The sequence below is a fragment of the Palaemon carinicauda genome, chromosome 40, assembly GCF_036898095.1.
Source record: "Palaemon carinicauda isolate YSFRI2023 chromosome 40, ASM3689809v2, whole genome shotgun sequence".
Lineage (NCBI taxonomy): Eukaryota > Metazoa > Arthropoda > Malacostraca > Decapoda > Palaemonidae > Palaemon > Palaemon carinicauda.
In genome coordinates, this window is record NC_090764.1 from 54865884 (window position 1) to 54871883 (window position 6000).

Below are 6000 nucleotides of genomic sequence, written 5' to 3' on the forward strand. Positions count from 1 at the left end.
GAACAAGGCAAGGACTTTGCGAAAGTCTAAGGATGGAGGCGTAGACTTGTGTCCTTCAATATCAGAGTGAGGGTCATCCAGATGTGCAGCTTCATCATCCGATACACCATCATCCGAAAGCTGAGTTGTAAGTGGCAAAGGCAGAGCAGAAAGCTGAACGGCTGAATCCGGCAGAACGGGTGCATGCGTACCTGCGGATCCAACATCATGCCGCTGCTGGAGGGTCTGCGAGGAGGCAACAACAAAAGCTGAGGGCTGGTGTGTGGGCAGGGCTGCGGTGGGTTGAGGAGCATGCGGTATGGTATGCAGAGCATGCTGTAAGGTATGCGGCTCATGCTGCATGGTATGCGGACCATGCTGTAAGGTATGCAGAGCATGCTGCATGGGCTGAGGAGAATGCCGCATGGTGCTGGAACCCGGCAACTCCTGATGCGGCAGCTCACGCATGTTAGCAGATGGTGCAGCAAGAACATGCGTCTGGCAGGGAGGACTGCGCATTGGTGGAGGAGCTCTCACAGGTGGTGTGTGGGAGCAGGCAGCCGCAGTATCTGCCGAGCGCACAATCTCTGCGGGTTGTAGGTTAACAGGAGAGGTGTTAACCTTTTCGGCATGATACTCCTGCATGAATGCCGCAAGCTGAGACTGCATAGTCTGCAGCATGGACCACTTAGGGTCTACTGTGGTTGGAGCAACAACAGACGGAGCAGTAGCCTGTTGAGGGACCACTCTACCTCTCTTGGGAGGTGTGCAGTCATCAGATGACTGCGGCGAGTCCGAACTAACCCAGTGGCTACACCTGGGCTGTTGGACTCGCTCGGAAGGGACCTTACGTTTGAGCGGTCGTGAGACCTTGGTCCACCGTTTCCTCCTGGAAACCTCTTCCACAGACGAGGAATGTAAGGGCTCATTCGTCTGAATGTGGATGGGACGATCCTTAACAGATACGTCCGCAACCACTGAGGATACATCCATGCGCCGATCAAGGCCTGCCGAACCCTTTGGTCCTTCGACATTGCTTCTCCCCTGGGCTTGGGAGCTTGCAAGAGGTCCCGGACTGGGAGGACGACTGGCACGCACAGATGTACCCTCATGCGCAACACTGACACTGACACTTTGCACATCACTAGCACTAACACTTCCCACTGCACTCTTCGCTTTCAGCTCTCTGACATCTGCCAAGAGCTGATTACGGTCACTAACTAATGACTCCACCTTATCACCGAGAGCCTGAATGGCACGCAACATATCAGCCATTACAGGCTGAGCACTCGTAGCAGGTTCGGGAGTCACCACCACAGGGGAAGGAAAAGGTTGAGGGGCATGGGGAGAGGAAAAATCCACAGAGCGAGAAGAACTCCTCCTATCTCTCTCCTTCTCTAACCTACGTGCATATCTAAGGAATTCGTTAAAATCGAATTCCGAAAGCCCAGCACATTCCCCACATCGATCTTCCAATTGACAGGATTTACCCCTACAATTGGAACATACGGTGTGAGGATCAATAGAGGCCTTCGGAAGACGCCTAGTACAAGTCCTAACACTACACTGCCTGTATTTAGGAACTTGGGACTGGTCAGACATCTTGAATTTAGAAGTAGTCAAGGGGGGATTCCAAAATTAAGCAAAGTTCGTTAACCAATGAACCAAATTAATTCCAAAAGCTTGCTAAGCTAAGGATAAAGCTTCCTGAATAGCGAAGGCTATAACTTTAGAGCAAATACATCACCAAATCGTGAACAAAGACTCCAAAATCAACAGCGTATCCAAGTAGGTCTTGCCGGCGGCACGACAGAGGAAAAATTGAGTTCTTGTTGACAAGAAGTACTTGAGTACCTACTCACAGATGGCGCTGTTGTGTACACCCCCACCTGGATAGCGACCGCTGGCGTATCCCGACCGTAGATTTCTGTCGGGCAACGGAGTTGACAGCTACATGATCATCGGGTAAGATTAATATTGAAAAAAACCCAATATAGGAAGATAAAATGGAATGAATGATAAATAATATTGAATGGGAATATAAAATGAGATGATTTTACCGTGAATGAACTGGATAGGGAAACTAGTCCAGAGCAAGTATTTATGTGAAACCGGGGAGAGAAAAGTATATAACCAAACAAATAAACCCAATATAGGAAGATAAAATGGAATGTATGATAAATAATATTGAATGGGAATATAAAATGAGATAATAATACGATAATAAAAAGAGTAATTGGGGGAGGAGGGAAAAACTTCTGCGCAGGGGAGTGATATTTGCGCAGACAGAAAACTGGTACGCACGAACGTACGTACAAATGGGTGCTAATGTTAGCATGGAATGCTAACATTTGATCTACATCAGAAGATGACAGCACTGGTTACTGTATTTTTTCATGAAATAATCTTTGAAACGGCTCTTCCAAAGTTTATCCAGTTATACTGTTTTGTATTTTCCTCCGGTTTTAATACATACAAGAAGGTAATTTATAGAGAAGAAAAGGCTTGTTTTACGTTTAAATATCGATTCCCCAGTATATTTTACCCACCCAAAACCCCGAGTTCCCACTGGGGGTCCCCCATTATCGGAGGATATAGATGTATATATATTTCTGAAATTATTCATTTGCGACGGGAACGAGTGTTATTTTCGAAGAGAGCGTAATTTTTTCTATTAGAAAAAGTAGTTGATTTCCTAGGTTATATTGCCCTGTAATACACTACAACGAAACCGAAGGGTCGCAGGTAACATCCCCTAGCCGGGGGCAAGCCCCGGACCCCCTTCCCAGGTCACAGCCTCTTGCCAGGGGCAAACCCCCTTTATCGTTGTATATAGATATATATATAGTTCTGAAACTATTCATTTACGACAGGAACGAGTGACATTTTCTTAAGGTGAAATTTTATTCTATAGAAAAAAGTAGTTTTTTCCCTAGGTTACATTGCCCTGTAATACAGTACAACAATACCAAATAGGATTACTTTAGGCCAAGCATATTACACTGATTTCATTAAAACTAAAGCTCAACAGCAGGCCCAATCGGATTGGATTTACGAAGAACGGCGTTAGGACTGGGGGACCATTCACGGCTACTGAATTGATAGGCCTAAGTTCGTATACTGTATTTAAAAAACACAATTAAGACTATTCATTATTAGTACAGACAAATATGTAAAGAATGGATGTGGCCACAATGAGTTGGTGGAAATACACGTATACTGTATATGCCTAATAGGTTCATAGTAGGCCTAAACATTACCGGACAAGTTAGGGGGTCACATTAGCCTAGTCTGGCAGTAGCAAATAATTCAGCAGAAATTACAATAAAAAAGTACATACATGAACATACCTTAGGCACAAGGTCGTTAACAAAGATTAATTGAATTCACCGGAGCATAATAACAACGGATATGGTCATTTTCACACGATAACACTAACGAAATTATATCTAGAGTACCAAAGTCACAGTACGTTGATGATTAGGACATTAGGTTCCAGTATTTTTTCAGCAACATCAAAATGTAGGGAATTGCTAGATTACCCTATTCCCGATAATAATTGAGAATAATCAACACAATTTCATTTACAAAATATAAAGTCAAACATTCTATATATATTTTAATCGAAAGTAAGCAATGACACCTTTCTTATTTTTCGTTTCGAGACTATAATTTTTGGTTTGGAAAAGTAGACACGATGTTATATCTTCTTATCTTTCTGCCTGAGAATTTCCAATTTGTGTAATTTATTATTGTCGTTTTAGCTATTGCAGTGAAGTTAAAGCTGCTCGACCCACGTCAATTAAACTTAGTGTTGGTTTATGTTAAATGAGGACAAGCGATACGATAGCCTGGTAAATAGTAGGCTTAGATGTAAAATTTCTCCCACAATCAGTTATCATAGTCCTCGGCATGACATTAAGCCCCCAATTTACAAGTAATGTCATCACGCACGAAATTAAACGATGTTAAAACATTAATGTATAATTTGAACGAATGTTTTTTTTTATTATTAATAATATTATTTTAGTTACAACTGCATGATTTGTGTAAAGTTGTTTTATACAACAAAATATCTACCCAGGATCATAAGGATGATGCGTGTGAAAGTACAGTATGTAGCCTATTATAGACTCATAGTAGCGCAGCTACTACAACCTAGCCTATATAGAAGGGATTTAGCACTCGCAGGATTTCCATTCCCCTTTGCTAGGCATTTTATCATCTGTTTTAAGCACCTTCAAGGTAGTCACATTCATTCGAATGAACTGAAAGATTATAGTCTTAGGCCTACACATAGTAACTTATTATTCTGAGCAATAATGACAATTCGATAATTTTATATGATTTAATTCATGGGAAGGCAACAGATTGACCATAAATTCATGTTGAATTTTTGGCTCAATTCTTCGTTGATCAGCTATTCAGTTTCATTCTGAACTCCATTTATTCAGTATGGCAATACTGGCAGGTATATCTCCAATATAATAAAGATCAAGTATCTGATTTTATATATATATATATATATATATATATATATATATATATATATATATATATATATATATATATATATATATATATATATATATATATATATATATATATATATTTCTTTTCTTTTAGTGTTATCATCATCTACTAGGCCTATTGACAAAGTATCTCGGTTAGATTCCGCCAGTCGTCTCTGTCTGAACTTTTAAATCAATACTTCTCCAATCATCATCTCTTACTTAACGTTTTATAGCCCTCAGTCATGTCGACCTGGGTCTTTCAACTCTTCTAGTGCCTCGTGGAGCCCAGTTGAAGGTTTGGGGAGTGCGATGAGCATGCCCAAATGATCTCCATCTACCTTTCACCATGATCTCATCTACATGAGGCACTCGCTTATGGTTTAATTTCTAATAATTTCCTGCCATTTAACTCCCAATATTCTTCTGAGGGCTTTGTTCTCAAAACTCCAAAATCTGTTGGATATTGTTTCATTGTCATACCGCGACTCATGTCCGTACAGTGACAGCGATCTGACTAAAGTGATATATAGGTAGATTTTTTTTATGTAATTTCAGGGGATTTGATTTCCAGATTATACTTAACCTAGTCATTGCTTGATTTGCTTTTTTCAACCTTTCTTGAAACTCAAATTCTAAAGATCCAGTATTAGACAATAGTTTCTAAATATTTAAATGATTCCACCTCATTAATCCTTTAGTGTAACACACACACACACACACACACACACACACACATATATATATATATATATATATATATATATATATATATATATATATATATATATATATATATATATATATATATATATATATGTGTGTGTGTGTGTGTGTGTGTGTGTGTGTATGTGTGTGTGTATACATAGGCTATATACATTACTGTTAGGGTATGTTAAGGGTTCTTCTTCTTTTTTGTCTGCATCTTTTCCCACTTTTATGTGGGGTCGATGTGCTCCCAGTCCCAGTTTTAAACTCATAGTTCTGTCATTTTTTCCTATTCACTCCAATCAAACTCTCCTTCAAATCTTTCGATTATATTATTCCTACACCATTTCTTCCTTCCATATTTGCTCCACTGTAATAAATTTCACAACCTTCGCCTAGCTCTCTTGCCTTATTTCCCTTCCATCTGGTCTCCTGCACACACAGCACTCCAATCTTCCTTCTCTCCATGAGGTCAACCAGCTCCCGCCCTTTTCCAGTCATTGTCCCCACATTCAGAGTTGCTGCTCCCATCCTCTCCTCATACTGTTATGGTATGTGAATAGTTGTGATAGTATATAGGAAACGTCCCTGCATGGCAATCTGCTGGATGGGTGTCCGAGAACCGCTCTACCTCGATAGTGTGTTAGTGTCTGCAACCTTATCATCTTTCTGAGCTAGGCATGAGGGGTTTGAGAAAACCTATACGTCTACCTGCTAAGACATCATCAGTCATTGCCTGGCCCTCTCTGGTCCTAGCTTGAGTGGAGAAGGGGCTTGGGCCCTTATCAGTTGTAGCCTATAT

General features: G+C 40.8%; 1 long non-coding RNA gene across 1 annotated transcript in view; it reads right to left on the minus strand.

The window, feature by feature from the left end:
* LOC137632042 (uncharacterized) overlaps window positions 1–3414 on the minus strand; it is a 70277-nt gene extending 66863 nt beyond the window's left edge. Inside the window, exon 1 of the long non-coding RNA XR_011042004.1 lies at window positions 3330–3414. This is a non-coding gene — a long non-coding RNA (uncharacterized lncRNA). The remainder of the gene's footprint in view (window positions 1–3329) is intronic.
* Between the last annotated feature and the right edge of the window lie 2586 nt (window positions 3415–6000).